The following is an 18,907-nucleotide window of genomic DNA, read 5'->3' on the forward strand; positions in this document are numbered from 1 at the left end:
TTTAAAAAAATTTTTAAAAAAAATAAAATTTGTTGGTTACTCGCTTCAGTATCATATTCGTTCTGGATAATAAATAAATAAATAAATAAATAATCTTACATTCATTCACAACATTTTTTTTCTACAGATCCACGGCACATAAATGTCCTGTTCCTGACCCCCATCAATCTGTGAAGCTTTTCCTACTTTCTCCACACTCTCTCTCTCTCTAATCCATCCATCCATCCCTCCATCCATCCACACCCCCCTCAGGGGTAGTTTCCTCCTCAGAGTACCCCACCCCACCTCAAGCCGCTGTGGGTAAACATCTCCCACTTCCTGCCTCTTCCTGTTGCCCCCTGAGGTTCTGCCTCCTCTACTGTATCAGCCTGCATCCTGATAGCGTATTAAAGACCCTGTGTTTATTCACAGGAGGGATTCTGGGACATCAGGAGGTCAGAGCTAGCATTTCTCCAGTGTCTTCATGATGAGGGTTCTCATAGTGGGATTAGAACCATAAATGGACCAAAGGTTTCATTGTGTCAGAATCCTTCGTTACTAAAACACAAGAGCTAGTATTTTCATTTTTTTCTCCTAGCCTATCGTTGTTTGCTAGCCTCCTCATGCTAAGCACTATGTTTAAGATCTTTTAACATTGATGTTAGTTGCCCTCAGGATGATGCTGTTGATCCTTGTGATTATTAATCATGTCCAAATCGCACCCCTCCAAATGAATCAATTCAGGTGTTGATTTTCAGGGGTTCCAGGGGTTCCTAAGTTCCAGTGAAAGGAACTCTTAATGCTTCAGCTTCATACCAAGACATTTTGGACAATTTCATGCTCTTTGTGGGAACAGTTTGGGGATGACCCCTTCCTGTTCCAACATGACTGCACACCAGTGACCAAAGCAAGGTCCATAAAGACATGGATGATTGAGTTTGGTGTGGAGGAACTTGACTGGCCTGCACAGAGTCCTGACCTCAACCCCATAGAACACCTTTGGGATGAATTAGAGTGGAGACTGAGAGCCAGACCTTCTCATCATCACAACATCAGTGTCTGACCTCACAAATGTGCTTCTAGAGGAACGGTCAAAAATTCCCATAAACACACTCCTAAACCTTGTGGAAACCCTGACCAGAAGAGTTGAAGCTGTTATAGCTGGAAAGAGCGAGACGACTCCATATTACATTCATGTACATGTAAAGGAAGACGTCCTAAACTTTTGACAATATTGTGTAATTAATTGTCAGATATTGTTATGAATTCCGTAACAGACTCTATGATAGAGTTGTTCCTTCTTGTCAGAGTACACGGTGAAGATCCTGTAACTAAACACCTGCGATTAAACACATTTGTTTACTACGTCACGTTTATACTATCGATCATCAATCAGTACGAAAATGTGAAATGTGGAAAAGACAAACATCTGAGCGGAAAAACGATTCATCAAAATCTGACCAATCAGAATCCAGGATTCAACAACGTGCTAGAAATCTTGGTCAGTGTTTGATCTAAATTCTTACAAATAAAGGTTCCAAAAAGAACCAAAACATGTTTTTTGCAACGATGCTAGCTGTAGAAGAAGCATTTTTGGTTCCCCTGAAGAACCTTTCAGTTCTTAAATAGTTCATTAAAGATGCCTTTTTTCTTAGTGCCACAAAGAAAGAAACTTTTTATAGTCTAAAGAACTTCCAGTACAGAGAACTTTTTATGGTTCCATGTTAAAGATTGTTAAAGGTTCTTTCAAGAACCTTTCTGTAGCTAACGTCTGTATGAGGTGACCAGCGTTCTTCAGAGCTAGCATGCTCAGCGTTCGCAGTAGAAATCTTGTGATTTGTGAGAATGTTCATGATGCACTTATAAGAACACATGAGTGGCCTAAGGTTCCAGGTGCTGTTGAGAACCGTCATGTGTTTAATCCCTCGTCTCTGCTGCGGTCTAAATATAAACTTTCATTACTTCATGTGTTGTGTTTCAGTGAGTCACACAAACACGCGTGATCGCTCGTAACGCTGAGCACAGGCCACCATGTGTCCATGCGGCACGCACAGCTGGTATGGGTTGGGCACACACACACACACTTTCCCGTATACACCCAGGGAGGTCTGTTTGTCTTCCGGAGAAGGAATAATCTCCAAAGCCGCTAAATCAAAGAAGTAAATCTGAGGCAACACGATGCCTCACACACGCCACACTCCATCCCACTGAGAGCAGCAGAGAGATCCTCAAAGTTCTACCACTAGCTGACGCAGAACCCTACAACAGAGAAAGGTTTTCTACTAGAACCTTTTTAGAGTTTTAATTTATCAATCATCTGATAGATCCGTAATGCTGTGAGGAAGCGACCGGAGAGAGCTGGAGACGACAGAGAAAGACAGAGAAAAAGACAGAGAGAGAGACACAGAGAGAGAGAGAGAGAGAGAGAGAGAGAGAGACAGACAAACAGACAGACAGACAGAGAGACAGAGAAACAGAGAAAGACACAGAGGGAGAGACAGAAAGAGAGAAAGACAAACCCAGAGAAAGACAGACAGACAGAGAGAGAGTGAGGGAAGAAGAAAGAGAGGAGAAGAAAGAAAACACAACATGACACACATTCCTCATTGAGCTGGATGATCTGCAGACACGCCGCTGAGCGCCGGCTAATTTGCATCAGCAAACGTTCTGTAAAACACCTTCAAAGCAGCGACTCACGTGTGTGTGTGTGTGTGTTCGTTTTGATCATATTTTTTTAATGCAAGTGTAAGTCTGTGTATCTTGGCATTCTTGAGCAGAGCTGCCACTCTGTATGTGTGTGTGTGTGTGTGTGTGTGTAAATCCACGCTAACCACTTTGCCACCCAGGTTGCCACGACATCTAAGGTGTGTGTGAAAGTTGAAGGACCCTCGAGTGGAGAGAGTGTGTGTGATGGGACACCTGATACAGCGTGGGACTGACGCCGGCTCTCTGATGCTCACCGCCCCAGAACTCACCCTAAACACAACCTTGAACCAAAGGGCTTCCAGCAAACGTCTATAAAAGTCTGAGTTTGTTCTCCACGTCTCAGGTCTCACGCCACTCCTGGGGGGTTGCCATTCACACTCAGGGAATCCTCCAGATGACAAAAAAAACAGCAAAATTTGGATTTGAGATGAAACAACACGAATGACGACAAAATCTTCAAATCTAGAACGCTTGATGGAGAACCGTTCAAGGTTCCACTCAGACCACTGCAACAGAGCAACCTTGGATCCAATCTGGATCCTCCAGACTTCTCAGTGGCAGAATTCTTCACGTGACTTTGGTGCAACAGCTACACTATATTGCCAAAAGTTGTGGGACATCTGCCTTTATATGTACATGAATGTAATATGGAGTTGTCCCACCCTTTACAGTTATAACAGCTTCAACTCTTCTGGTCAGGCTTTCCACAAGGTTTAGGAGTGTGTTTATGGGAATTTTTGACCATTCCTCTAGAAGTGTATTTGTGAGGTCAGGCACTGATGTTGGACGAGAAGGTCTGGCTCTCAGTCTCCACTCTAATTCATCCCAAAGGTGTTCTATGTGGTTGAGGTCAGGACTCTGTGCAGGCCAGTCAAGTTCCTCCACACCAAACTCACTCATCCATGTCTTTATGGACCTTGCTTTGGTCACTGATGTGCAGTCATGTTGGAACAGGAAGGGGTCATCCCCAAACTGTTCCCACAAAGAGCATGAAATTGTCCAAAATGTCTTGGTATGAAGCTGAAGCATCAAGAATTACTTTCACTAGAACTAAGGTGCCGAGCCCAACCGCTGAGAAACAACGAATGATTTGGAGGGGTGTCCCAAAACTTTTGGCAATATAGTGTAGACTCGAAGCCCCAGAATGCAATGCGGCTACACAATAGATTGGATTAGCTAGCAAGCTATGGGGTCATGTTGCTACGTGAGTATTAGCGTTGAATATTTTGTATGTTGTATATGATGCGTTCAAAATAGTTTTTGCACATCAACATAGATCATTTCCTTCCTTCTGAAACAGGAAGTCAGAGGTGTGCCGGTCTGATTTAGACAACAGCCAATAGCATTCGAGATACAACGTTAATCAGATAGGAAGACACGGAGAACAGCGAGAACCTTGGAGGATTTCCAACATCGCCAAATCGTCTAAATTCCACCTTCAATATTTCCTGCTACTGCTGTAGAGCAAGACACTTTGTGGATATGTTGTAGAGAGTATTTAATTGGACGCACACAAGTCTGGTGCAGGGCGCTAACTGATAAAATGAATGTCGTTAATTAGATTCCTAGCAACTAGTACATAACACAAAAATAAATTTCGGAGAAGGTTAAGTGGACGACTCTCGAGACGTCATGCTCGTGCACTGATTTGCCAGTTGCCATGACAACCATGACTGCATGTGCGGTGCTTATTCAATCAGTCTAACATATTTTGAGTCTAAAACCATCATCATCACCATCATCATCATCATCATCATCACCATCATCATCATCACCATCATCATCATCCCTGGACCCTGCGTTTCTGTCACTGCTCTTTTTAAAGACGTTGCACTGCCAAGCCACACAGGGGAGCTGCGGCTGCTCGGAAAATCTGCAGAAAATACCAACACACACACACAGGGCAGTCTGTCTGTCCACACACAGATACAGTGTCATCCGCAGAGAAATACTTTCGATTCATGATCCATGAGCGATGAGTCAAGACTGTGTGACGTTTTTATCACTCAATTTGGAAAAAATTCCAAAACAAAAACCGCCTATTGACATGTCACTGGTGGACAGATGTTCATTATCCAAGAGAATTCAAGAAGAGTGAGACAAAGTGTAAGAAAAATGTGGTCAAACTTATACATCATATAAACACCAGAACAATAACACCAAAGGCTGTTTTAAATATTTTAAAAGATATCCTCCACTGAATCACAGCGATTAGTGACCTGAGAGTGTGAGATCTACACTATATTGCCAAAAGTTTTGGGACACCAAATCATTGGTTGTTTTTCAGGGGTTGGGCTCGGCCCCTTAGTTCCAGTGAAAGGAACTCTTAATGCTTCAGCTTCATACCAAGACATTTTGGACAATTTCATGCTCTTTGTGGGAACAGTTTGGGGATGACCCCTTCCTGTTCCAACATGACTGCACACCAGTGACCAAAGCAAGGTCCATAAAGACATGGATGAGTGAGTTTGGTGTGGAGGAACTTGACTGTCCTGCACAGAGTCCTGACCTCAACCCCATAGAACACCTTTGGGATGAATTAGAGTGGAGACTGTGAGCCAGGCCTCCTTGTCCAACATCAGTGCCTGACCTCACAAATGCGCTTCTAGAGGAATGGTCAAAAATTCCCATAAACATAGCTTGCTATCTTCTTCCTAAACTTATCTTTTCTAGATAGACAAGCACTCTGACTAAGTAAACTAGTGGCTAAAAAAATCATACGCAAAAAAATAAAATAAAAATGTGTGTAGACGAGGTGTGACACATGTCGTTGTCGAAGTTTTACTAGATTTCATTCGACACGATCCATCACACATCACTCAGCGCTCGCAGGAACGTATTGACGTGTTGAACAATAAAAATCGCGCTCCAGTCATCCGCTCAACCGGCAACCACGTGCCCCGCCGCGGCGTCACGCGCACGCACGTGCACGAGCACGTCCTGATGAATATTATTACATTACCACAAACACAAGCCAAACACCGTCTTCTTCTCTCTGTCTCACCTTTAATTCTTTGCTTTTCTCGTTTTCATTTCTCGCTTTTCTATTCCTCTACCATATGTGTGTGTGTGTGTGTGTGTGTGTGTGAAAGAGCGAGAGAGAGAGAGAGAGACAGAGAGGCTCAGAGACAGAGAAAGACACACACACACACACACAGAGAGAGAGATAGACATAGATACAGAGAGAGAGAGAGAGAGAGAGAGAGAGACAGAGAGGCTCAGAGACAGAGAAAGACACACACACACACACACACACACACACACACACACACACAGAGATAGACATAGATACAGAGAGAGAGAGAGAGAGAGAGAGAGAGAGGCTCAGAGACAGAGAAAGACACACACACACACACACACACACACACAGAGAGATAGACATAGATACAGAGAGAGAGAGAGAGAGAGAGACAGAGAGGCTCAGAGACAGAGAAAGACACACACACACACACACACACACAGAGAGAGATAGACATAGATACAGAGAGAGAGAGAGAGAGAGAGAGAGAGAGAGAGAGAAAGAAAGAAAGAAAACAAACAGCATGTTGACACAAATCACAAATCAGACAATATTTTCTCCTGAGAAAGTTCCAGAAACTGTGGCTGGAATGTTTGCAGCTAAATTCTTTTTCTTTAATTTAGTTTTAAAACGAGATTTTTATACATTTTTATACAGGCACAAAATGTTTCATTGTTCAACAAGACGAGGCACGAAACATTAATTAAAAATGTGTCACATGAACTACGTTTGTACTGACATTAATTATTTAATTAATTATTTTTTTCTAATTAATTATTTTAATTAATTAATTTATTTTTTAGATTTTTTAATATGTAACTTACTCATGCATATTAAAACAGGTTGAAAAACATGAGTTTATAGTTCTTTAAATACATTTTCTATATTTTATCAAATTAATTATGATGTTAGTGTAGATATTATTTAATTAATATACAACAATAAGTGAATAATTAAATTAGAAATATTATACAAAAAATGCTATTTTTCAAGATGTACTTAACAACTTTATAATAATTTTTTTAATCTGTCGATTTATTTATTTAACACGGGACGATCATTTGTATATTTCAAGTTTACTTTTTAATTTTTTTTTTGACAATTAATAAATATTTAAATGTTTTTCATTTTTTGACAAGCAGAAAAAACTGAGCTATTTTATTTTTTTTTAATAATTAAAATATTTTTTTTTTAAATCATTTTTTCATTGTCATTATAAGAAAACATTTCATATTTTTGCCTTTAAAGTGTTCCTAGTTTTTATGTGTAGACGTTTACATAACTGGAATTTTTTTATCTTTGATTTTTTTTTTATTTTTTATTTTTTTTACTTTTGTTTTTAAAGCGTGAAGTAAGATGTAGTGTTATAAGATTTATGTCCTCCATGTTCAGCGATGCTTGTGGTTTTGTACATGGTTGCAGGCAGGCACACACACACACACACACACACACACACCTGGTGTGTTGCATCATGTGCCAGTGCAGTCAAGTGAAATTCCTTGGAGATGACTCAGGGATCACATTATATGCAAATTGCCCTCAGCGTCAGAAGTAAACAGCAGGACAGGTCTCTCTCTCACAGAGACAGAAATAGAACGAGTGAAAAAATATGCAGGAAATTGTCTCCTCCATATCACACAGCCATCGACAGAGACATGATCAGCATCTGAAGCTTTGGACTAATGTACCTTCACTTGTTTTATTGTGTCATGTCTTTTTTAAAGGAAACTTCCTTCCTCTTGACCTATCTATCTATCTATCTATCTATCTATCTATCTATCTATCTATCTATCTATCTATCTATCTATCTATCTATCTATCTATCTATCTATCTATCTATCTATCTATCTATCTATCTGTCTGTCTGTCTAACTTTTTTTCCAACTGTTCATTTCAGTAATGTGGTCATGAGTCTCAAATAAGAACAAGACAAATGGTGGGCATTTTGGACATGGTGGCCATCGTTTAAGTCTAAAGGTCAACTTTTGTGTATAACTCATCCATCCTCACTGCCCCCCACCCCCCACATCCTCTGCTGAATGGTGTGGTCCAAATCTGTCTGCAATCGTCCAATCAGGACCTGCAATTAGCCAACTGTTCATATATATACACACACCAAACCATATACACACTCACTTACACACACACACACACCAGACCTTACACACACTCACTTACACACACATCACACCATGCACACACTCACACATACCACACACACACACTCGAGCACACACACAGCTCTACACACCACACCACACACACTCGAGCACGCACGACTCTACACCATTCACACACACACATACACACACATACACACACAATTCTACACCATACACACACTCACAAACCATACCACACCATACACACACTCACAAACCATACCACACCATACACACACACACACCACACCATACACACACTCACAAACCATACCACACCATACACACACACACACCACACCATACACACACTCACAAACCATACCACACCATACACACACACACACCACACCATACACACACTCACAAACCATACCACACCATACACACACACACACCACACCATACACACACTCACAAACCATACCACACCATACACACACACACCACACCATACCACACCATTACACACACACACACCACACCATACACACACTCACAAACCATACCACAAATACACACACACACAATCATACACACACACACATATATATATTTATGGGTTGAGCCAGATGCCCTGATCGTGATGATGTCACACGACGTGACTCGGAACCAAATCTGTAGAAAACCAGTATCATTTTTTTTAAAAATCTCAAAAACTCGTCCTGCTACTGCAAAATCACAAAATCCTGAAAGGAATTGATTAGAATTTAGCTAAAAAACAGCAAAAAAATTATTTGAGGTGTTACAATGATTCAAATCAGGGTTAAGGGTGTGGTCATGGGGCGTGGATAGAGGCGTGGCTAGTGGTGGAGTTAATTGTTTTTATCTTTATCATATATATTAAACTGAGAAGATTCAAACACACTGATTTTATTTTATCAAATTCATACAAATTCTTTGTACGATCCGAACGGGAACTGTAGAGATGATAACGAGTGTGTTGATCTCTCTGAGCATCCAGAGAATCTTTACTTTACCCATAATGCACCGGGTGGAATCTGGACTGATACAAGAAAAAAAAAAAAAACAAACATGATCATCACATCGCCATTTATAGTCATCTCTGATCCATCTGCTTTCCTGACCGGGTAAAAACCCTGGACTTCCCATCGTCCACCCATCCGCTTGACATCACGTCCATTACCATGACAGGACCGGAGGATGATGGGAAACTAAATGGCTATAAATAATTTCCCCTTACAGCCTGTTTAGTGCATTTCTATTCCAATAAAATATTCTAGAGAGCCCGGAACGTCGGCGTTCCAGAGTTCCAGAGAGCTCAGTTTGACCATCCAGGGGGGGTCACGTAGAGAAGGGGAAGGTGTGTGTGGTGGTGGTGGTGGTGGGGGTCGCCTAAATGAAACAAGTTAGCCATTTCCTGTGGAAGACCACCTCGCTGCCGAGTCCGTCCCTCAGCGGGTGTGTTAACTAACGTGGTGAAAAGTTAACAGTTTCCCTTTATAGAGGAAAGGCGAGGGAACGCCGGCGAGCACAGACACGCCAATGTTGGGAACTTTTAGCTTTAAAAAATCTACAAGCGGCTCATTTATCTGCTGTTCTTGACAAATAATGTAAGTGAAATGGAATAAGGAGCAGTTTTTTTGTCATATTTGCTGAAGTGGAGGAACGGAAACTAATTTTGGAGTTTGTCGGGCCGAGAATGTTGGTTTTGATGGATCCCTAAATTTAGGGCCATTAAAGCGGTCAGGAGGGAAGGAAAGACATGAGCTGAGGGCAGGGACTTCCTGGAGAGATGGAGATATCAGAGAAATATTGTATCACAATACTTTGCTATGATACACGATATATATCATGATGTATGTTTGTGTCAGCTCACATATGTACTTACTAAGTACTTACATAAGGATTTTTTTATTGCAATTTAGCTTCTAGCTAGCAGTCTGTGGTGTCGTAGCTAACGTTGTGTAAACACGCTGCCTTCTATAAATATAGACAGAAATGTCACAGAGATAAAAACAGTCCTAGCTCTGAGTTTTTAAAACCGAATCATTTCCTTTCTCAGCACACAAATCACGCTTAAATGCTAATAATCTTCCAAACTAATTTCCATATTCAAATTCAAAAAAATTTTTTGTGTAAAATCGTGTACTTCCTGTCTAATTTCTAACCTCAAATCACAATATTTGTCAGACATCTAAGTTTGAAATTGTTGTAAACATGTCCTGGAAAAACAAATAAACGTTTATCATGGTATGTTTGTGAGGAAATAATGATTGATGCAAGCTGATTAAAGCTAAACCACACAAAAATGTATCACTTAACCCTAACCTCTGTTTAAAAAATAAAATAAATAAATAAATAAATAAAATAAACAAATAAATTAATAAAACAAACAAACAAATTTATATATATATATATATATATATATATATATATATATATATATATATATATATATATATATATATATATATGTATGCTACAGTTTTCCTATAAGTGGACCAGCCAAATGTCCCCACAAAAGTAAATCTGTTAGATATTTGAAGATGTTTGTCTCCATCATGATCATCACACACACACTGATATATTTTCATGTATATTTGATCTGAAACCCAGGCAAGCAGGCATCATGTCCTGGCTCAAAGTTCATAAAAGCCACAGAGAAAGACAAACAATAAAAACGAGGAGGAAATAAGAGAGAGAGAGAGAGAGAGAGAGAGGAACCCATCTTACGAGGTTTTGAGGACAGTGACTCGACTTTAAATCAGGTTCTGACTCCTGAACCTGGATGGAGTTGAAGAAAGCAGAGCCACTGACAGATTTATAACACACTCGGCTTCTGTGCTGGTGTTTAATGGCAGGCTCAGGATGTTTTACAGAGCAGATGGAGGAGGAAAAAAGAGGTCTTAATTAATTTGAGAGATCAGTGCTGCCCTGCTTCTATGTCATGGCAGGAATGCCAGCTATTCAGGATCTGACCAATCAGAGCGCAGCAGAGGCCCAGGTGATGATGGGCTTGGGGCTTCTGCTCCGATAGGAAAAGGATACTTTTCAAAAGCTAAAAGCTTTTTCCCAGCTTTAAAACAAAGCAGGGTGGGAGAGAGAGAGAGAGAGAGAGAGAAGAGAACAGAGCGGACTCCTTCTTTCTTTCTTTCTTTCTTTTCTTTTTCTTTTTCTTTTTTTTTGCCCTCATGTGCTTTCAGGACATTCCACAGTGAGAAATTTGCTTAACGAGAGGCGCTTTACAGCCATCTGGAGCTTTAGACATGCTCAAGGATGTTCTGGTCACATTCATCATCCTTCGTTTATCATCTACAGCAAGAAACGATTTAAAAACAGCCTCCACATCCATCACTTTCGTTTATCACGAGGAACCTTACTGTGGAAATTATATTCAATTAAACCTAAACTACACTAAAGTAGTCGTGAGTGGTCAGGAACATCACCTATCAGCACTTTTTAAATGTTTTTATTATTATTATTATTATTATTATTATTATTATTATTATTATTATTATTATTATTATTGTTTTTAAAAAATGTGACAAAAAAGCAATATTACAATATTATTTTTGGTATTAATGATTACATAATACTCTGAAGAATTATTACCCATCCAAAAAATAAAATATAATAATAATAATAATAATAATAATAATAATAATAATAATAATAATAATAATAATAATAATAATTTGGAAAATTCTGAAAAAATTAAAAATATTTTCATTATGTTTTTCTCAAATCAACAACAAAAAGAGGATTTAAAAAAGAGAGAGAGAGAGATTAAAAAATGTTAAGCAATATATAACAATTTTAATAATTTAAATATTGCTTTAAATGCAAATCTTCACAAATTTGGTGTAGAAGAAAAACATTTCTAGTCATTTTCTGTTCTCTCTCTTTCTGTTAAAGTCATTTGAATCAACTTAAAAAAGTATTTATTGCAAGTTTAAAAAAAATGTATTCATTAAATCTGTTTTTTTTATACTGAATTTTTTCCAAAATGCAGCTTATGCTTCATATCAGTTTATTTCTATCTCAGAGTATTTAAACAGAAAAAAATACAAATAAAAACTTACATGTACACTGATGAAGGATTTCTCTAACAACCTAGAATTTATTATTTATTATTATTTATTATTATTTATCTATTTATCTGTATAAAATAATAATAAACAGAAATAAACAGAAAGTCTTATCAAGGAAATGTTCAACATTTTGAATAATTTAATAATTTAATAATAATAATAATAATAATAATAATAATAATAATAATAATAAGTTTAATTTTAAGCACTGATCTGACTTGATTTACTTTAACAAATGTGTGATATTGAAAGTCTATTTTTTCCCTTCGAGTCTAATCTATTCCACTAAAGCAGTAAATGTTGAGATGAAGCCTTGAAGGATCTGATCTGACATCAGGTTTCTACACAAGCTTGTGGAGTCCCTGTCATTAAAACCATAGAAACTTGTGAAGAAATCTGTTTCTAATTTCATTTCTAACTGTCTAATTTTCTCTTCTCAAAATAATCTAATGTTTTTGTACTGAATTGGAAAAATAATGCGGATCAGAAGCATTTTTAGTTAAGAGCTCTCAGAATATAAACATCTTTAAAATATATTTTGGTATCGGATGGATTCGAAATGATGGATCAGAAAAAAAAATTAAACTGAAATCCTTGAATAAAAACAGGCTTTATTTATATATTTTTGTTTTATTAATTAGTATATATTTTTTTATTAATATTTTTTTACTGAAATTCTTGAATATATACAGACTTTTTGTTTTTTGTTTTATTAATTAGTTTATATTTCTTATTTTATTTATTTATTTATTTGGAACTGAAACTCTTGAATATATACAAACTTTATGTATATGTTTTTTATTTTATTAATTAGTTTATATGTCTTATTTTATTTATTTATTTATTTATTTATTTGGAACTGAAACTCTTGAATATATACATATATTAAGCATATGTTTTTGTTTTATTAATTAGTTAATTTTTTTTTTTAACTGACATTCTTAAATATATACAGACTTTAGGTATATGTTTTTTAAAAATATATATATATAAAATGAAGTATACTTTTACTCTATAATTTATAAATAACAGCCTGTATTTCAGTCTAAGTGAATATTTTGTGAGCGTTTAACTACAGAAAAAAAGAGAAGGATTTTGCCTTCTTTTTTCTTTTTTTTTAAATGTGTTTTTAGCTAGGTAATTTTCCTGTTATTATTAAAGTGCTTTAAAAAACACACATTTATCATTAATCAGGAGTAGAAATATCTGATGGTGTTGTGGAATCTCTAATAAATATCCAGCTGCTGCATTTCCATATAAAAATACAGTGTGGTGCATCCTCAGGTTTACACTGGAGACATCTGATTTCCCCTGCATCTGCTGGTAGAGGATGCACACACACACACACACACACACACACATTCAGTAGTTTTTGGTCCTGACAGCATGATTTTTTGTGGTGTTTGGTGGCCTTGTTTTTGGGGGAGGAACCTGCTGATTGCTCCAGATGGCAGCTGTCACGGCTGTATTTGTTAACTCAGAAAAGACATGCGGAGAGAAAACCTTTCCCCTGCTCAAATAAACAAACACAGGAGGCCGAGGTGGCCGAGATCTCCAACCAGGAGCCTAAAATTCAGGGCCCTCGTTCTGTCCGTCAGCCTCTTCCCAAAGACGGACGAGTTTTCACCAGAGACACGAAATTTCATTACATGATGTGCACGTGACTAGCCGAGATCTCATCTAATAACATCACCTATATGATCAATGTTGCTTATAATAGATAAAGAAATATATCTGCGTCATTATTACACACTTTGAAGCCCCCAAAACCCCACAGAAACAGGGTGTTTTTAATGTTTAGGGACAGAGATTATATTACACTGGACAAATCTGCTTTTATTTATAATAATAGTAAAAATTCCGGTTTGTTTTTAAATCATAAATTTTTGGCATGTGGAATATAAACGATCATGTACATATATTTTTAAATATGTAAAAGATAGTAATGCACCGGTATGAAGTTTTATTTTGGATGTTTTTTGTTTGTCAATCAAATACGGAGGAATAAAAAAGCTTCACAAATTGTGATAACAAAAAATAAAAGTCTAATCATTTATGACTTTTTAAAATGTTTATCATGTGCCTTAAAATGCTGAATGTATCAAACAAATTGAGTTAAATATTTACCAATTATTTTGATTCTGCTGTGATGAAAAAGAGGAATTAAAATGATTAAAGTTTTGTTTAAATAGCGTAAAAATAAATAAAATAAAATAAATAAAAAGCGCTCTACAAAAAGGTTCAAATCTTCCTGACCCTCAAAAACTGAAGCCCAAAACGAATGACTTATTTTTTTTGTGTGTGTGTGTCATCAGGGTGTGTATTGAGTTCATGGTAAATGTGTGTGTGTATGTGTGTGTGTAGATGGACACAGGAGAATAACACATATTCATACACATTGTGCACGAGCTCCATTGTGTGTCGGATTGTCCCGAACACAAATGACCAAAATAATCTTTTTTTCTTCTTTTTTTAAAAGTTCACTTCGACAGAAAACAGAATTTTTTTTTCTTTTTCTTTTCGAGCCAAAACGGAAGTGTGTTTACTGGAAATGTTTCCCCATTTCGTGTCCTTGTCTTTATTGTCGCATTTTTTCCCCGTTTCTCACAGACAAGAAACCCCCAGAAGAGTCGCAAATGTTTTCTCTCTCATTGTTTCACGCTAAAAGAAAAGAAAAGAAAAAAAAAAGTTATTTTTGAAGTTAAACTTAAAAGAACCAATAAATCATAACATGGAGAGCGGGCATTAAATCAGCGTTATTATAACAGTTACTTTATAATTAACCCTTTATAATTACCCGTGCACGTGCCCAGACATTGAAATAAACGCATTAGAAATAAAAATATTTGCTTTAACGCTAAAAATATAACACTCTATAACAGCATTAAAATATAATAATGTAGTGTACATTAAATTACATTAATAAAAGATATTAATATAATTATTATTAGAAGTAATATTTCGATTAAATGGACAATCGATAAAGATGCTAACGTTTTGTTTTTTGCTCTAATTGAATTAATTATTTTATTTTGAATTTCATATATATATATATAGCTAAAAGAATGCAAACATTTCGGTTAGAATATAACTTTATTTTTCTTAAAGATCACTGCATTCGGGTTTTTCTTCACCGCTACATGAAAACAACATGGGTGGGGTGTTATGGAAAGCCAAAGTGTTCATAAACCAAAAAAAACCCCACTCGAAGCAGAACTAATAAACAAGCAATAAAGAATTACACACACACACAAACACACACACACATCACCATCATCACCATCATCATCATATAGTTTTATGGTAGATTGTTATATTTTCAAATCGAAATAAAACATAGGAATTCATCATGAGAATTTGAGGATTGAGAAAAAATAAAAAAGTTGCAAGTCATGCAAATAAAAGTCTTTTGCTATTAAAAACAATAATTTCTCCTTTGATACTGGATCTTAGAGCACAATATGTAGCCGCGTGTTCTCTGATAGACTGCTAAGGTTTAACTAAAATAAATAACTTATGGACCTTTTGGCTTTCCATAAAGCCCCACCACGAGCAGCTGCTCAGCAAAACCCGAACTGTCAGCGGTCAACTGCTCCCTTCCTGAGGGTCTTATTCCGGGGATTTGGGCTAATATTTAGATAGGATAGAGTTTTATATACGCGGTCCCCACTGCCTACACACACACACACACACACACTGATCTGTGGATGCTGAAATCACCTCCGCGTGCTCCTCTGACACCCCGTGATTTATTATCTGCTAATTGATCTCACACTCTCATTAGCACCTGACTGTTTTCTCTCCCTCCCCGGGATTTGCTCAAAACCTTCAAAAAATAAAATAAAATAAAATAATAATATAGACATGTTTAGTAAAGACAGTAAGACATCAGCTCTACAGCTAGCTTTATGTGTTTCATAAAATAATCGCGAAGACAACAAATCACCATATGTGCCTAATAAATATTTCAATATTTACTCATTAATAATTATTCTGAGACACGCAGAAAGATGTTTCATCACCGATTTGGATATTTAATGAGTGTAAAATTAATAGTTATTGTTTTTGGCTGGTTTAAAATAGTTTTCAAGGTTAAAACATCATCATCATCATCATCATTATTATTATTATTATTATTATTATTATCTGATCCGCTTTCCGACAATAGAGAAGTCAAGTGCAAAGCCAAACCAGTGTATGTCCTAAATACACACACACACACACACGGCTGAGTATTAAATGTCTCATTAGAACAACAACAAAGTCGTTGCTGTTACAAAACGAGGCAGGAAAACAAAAGGGCAAAAACCGCGCGCGAGCACACACACACACAACCACGCACGCACGCACGCACACACACACACACATCGGATTAGTTGGCTTCGTATAATTAAAAAAAGTGACATGTAACATGGGTTTATGTTGATATTGAAAATGCTGTAAGTTGATTATTTGTTATTTTGGGGTGAATCCGGCTAAAAACCGTTACACCAATCTGGCAACCCGAACTGAAGCTTTTATTAAAATGAAAAGAAATAGGCGAAACCAAAAAAAAATTTTTGAAACATTTTCTTAAAAAAAGACAACAACAAGAACAATAACAACAACAAGAACAATAACAACAACAAGAACAATAACAACAACAACAACAATAATAATAATAATAATAATAATAGCTATTTTTCTGCAAAAACAGAATAAACAGATTTTAAAACATTTCTTTTCTAAATGCATCTGAAATGTAACAATATATAAAATATTACCAGCTCGCGCAAAATAAAATAAAAAAAAAATGCTCAAAAATTCATAAAGGAAATGAGTAAAGTAAAAGCGGCTGAAAAATAAGACACGTGCACGTGCATCATTTTATTGACCAAACTCTATAAATAACTGTAACTTTATCTGCAAAATGCCCCGAGGCAGGAGAACACAAAATGGCTGCATTTCCAGTAACACTGTACTGTACTGTACTGTACTGAAGATTATTGTGTGTGTGTGTGTGTGTTGTGTATATCCAGAACGTAGTTGTTTTTTTAGACTTATTAAAGAGTGTGTATGGATTATAGAAAAGATTTTCTCCTCAGCAGTGAGATTGACTCTAAGGTGCAGGACAACAGGAAGTAGAATGATGTAGGTGCACGCGCAGCGACCCGAAGGCAAAGCTAGTAATGAATGATCCGATTTAAAAGAAGAAGAAAAAAACAGTGTAAACGACTGAAACCAACTCGAGGACATTTGTGCATCAGATCAGATGTTAACCAGAGTGTTCATCAGAGAGTGTATGTGATGGTGTATTGGGCCTGCAGAAGAAAAATAAATGGAGAATTATTTTCAACAATTTAGAAACAGATACGTTTTTAAAAGCTGATGATTAACTGTATAAACCACGATGACGTCAGAGATAGTGTTTCAAATGAGCCAAACAGGGTGGAATAAGACGGCTAGTGCATCACAATGTGTTTAAGTTACACCAAATCGTCCTGACACTCTCATGAACTGAGAGAAAGAGTGAAACAATTCAGCGAATAAATATTCAAAAAGTCTAACTTGAAAGCTAATCGGTCGTGTTTCGGTAAAAAGGGTAGCGAGGAGGTACAATTTTGCTGCTATAGGGGAACAAAAAAATATAATGGTACCTTTAAAGGTACACAGTAGGTCCTTAGGGTACAATTATTTTCCCAAAACGAGTTATAAAGCTATGACTAGAGGTACAAAATTGTACCCTTCAGGGTTACCACCCCAGCGACGGCTACTTGAACCCCTTAAAAGGTACAGTTTTGTACCTTTCTTTCTGAGAGTGCACAAATGACCTCCTAAAAAAACACTAAAACACTGCCATGACCTCCGAATCTAACGGTTCCCGACTTTATCCTCCTGAAGCATTAAAGCTATTATAACTTTTCTTAATAGTTTTTCTTTTTTAACGAAAGCTTTTTAGTAATATTTTTATAAGGTGTTCTTCCGAATCATTTGCACTTGCTTAAAAAGCGCGAAAAAAGCATAAAAACAGTCCTGCATCATTTACAAAAACAGAAGTTTTGTAGCATTTCCATCATTTGTGTCTTATTCCTGGTTGTATTAGGCTTGAAGAACTAAAAAAATCTTGAAGTTGTCTATTAAAAATAATTCTAGATAATTCAAGCAAGAAATGCATTCCTATCTCTCTTGCTTTCTCTCTCTCTCTCTCTCTCTCTCTGTGTGTGTGTGTGTGTGTGTTTAACGGAGCTCTGTATTTTGTCTGTTATCACCTGTGTGTTTACAAAGGAGCTTCCGACTTGGCAATGATGAAGCGAATCAGATAAAGACGAGAGAGAGAGAAAAAGAAAGAAAAAGCCGGGACATGATCTGAGTTTACTCCGGATTATTATGTTGCTCAGAAAACAAGGATTTATAAAAAAATATATATATAATCACGCGTGTTTACGCGATTAAAAAAATAATAATAATTTTATAAAACAAACAAAAAAACAAAGAAAAAGGAAACAAGAAAATCAAGGAGAAAAAAGTGAAGATTAAAAAAAAGAAAGAAAGAAAAAAAAGAAATAAGACAGATAATACTATTTAAATGTTAGACAGTAAGAATAAATAGCGATAATATTACAATAATATTTATAATATCTGGATATCAAATTAGATAGTGCGGAATCACTAAATGTAATATTAAAATAAATGTTTTTAATAGACATATTTATTATTATTATATTTTTCCTGTATGCCTGAAAGTCCTGGAATGGCCTATATTTAAACTAAATAAATTATAAATTAAATTTAAATTTAAGGCCATTATTTTATTATTATTATTATTATTATTATTATTATTATTATTGTATTTATTTATTTATTTATGCTCCAAGAGATTTTACTGTAAGTGTAAAAAATCTCTCTCTCTCTCTCTCTCTCTCTCTCTCTCTGTCTTAAAGTCTCTAAAAACAACAGCAGCTCACGGAGCGGATTTATATAGGATTTCTCAGTGAGGAGGAGGAGGA

This window comes from Hemibagrus wyckioides, linkage group LG22, assembly GCF_019097595.1.
Source record: "Hemibagrus wyckioides isolate EC202008001 linkage group LG22, SWU_Hwy_1.0, whole genome shotgun sequence".
Taxonomy (NCBI): Eukaryota; Metazoa; Chordata; class Actinopteri; order Siluriformes; family Bagridae; genus Hemibagrus; species Hemibagrus wyckioides.